The sequence below is a fragment of the Marmota flaviventris genome, chromosome 18, assembly GCF_047511675.1.
Source record: "Marmota flaviventris isolate mMarFla1 chromosome 18, mMarFla1.hap1, whole genome shotgun sequence".
Classification (NCBI taxonomy): domain Eukaryota; kingdom Metazoa; phylum Chordata; class Mammalia; order Rodentia; family Sciuridae; genus Marmota; species Marmota flaviventris.
Window position 1 is genome coordinate 36,081,908 of NC_092515.1, and position 477 is coordinate 36,082,384.

A 477-nucleotide genomic window follows, 5' to 3' on the forward strand; every position below is an offset into this window, starting at 1 on the left:
CCTTGTTTGTTCTTTCACTGATACCTTCCCAGTCAGAAAGGATCTCTAACAATCTCAACCCAGGATAGTTTCCTAAGGGTTCTCCCAGAGAGTTTCTAAATTTCCCTTTTCTTCAGTCTCAGCAGAATCACCAGGGTCCTGAAGGAAAATTCATAGCTTTTATTCCTAATGGTTGTAGGACTAGGGATATGGAAGGAGGGTGGTCTGAACAGGACTTCATGTCTGCACCCCTAGAGAAAGGCCTTCCAATCTGGTTTTACAAGCTGCCCACCGTCTTTCTGATGAGCACCCGAGAGACATCCTTGGAGATGAGTCTATGTGGGTTTGAGCTCCCCCGTGGGTCTGTGGTGCCCCAGGATTTTATATTCTCATATTATACCACGTTTGGCCTTTAGCACTGTACTAAACTCTCGATAGTGATTCTTCTTACATGTATGATGATGACATCTCTCTGAGAGAATGGACTCAGTTATAGTT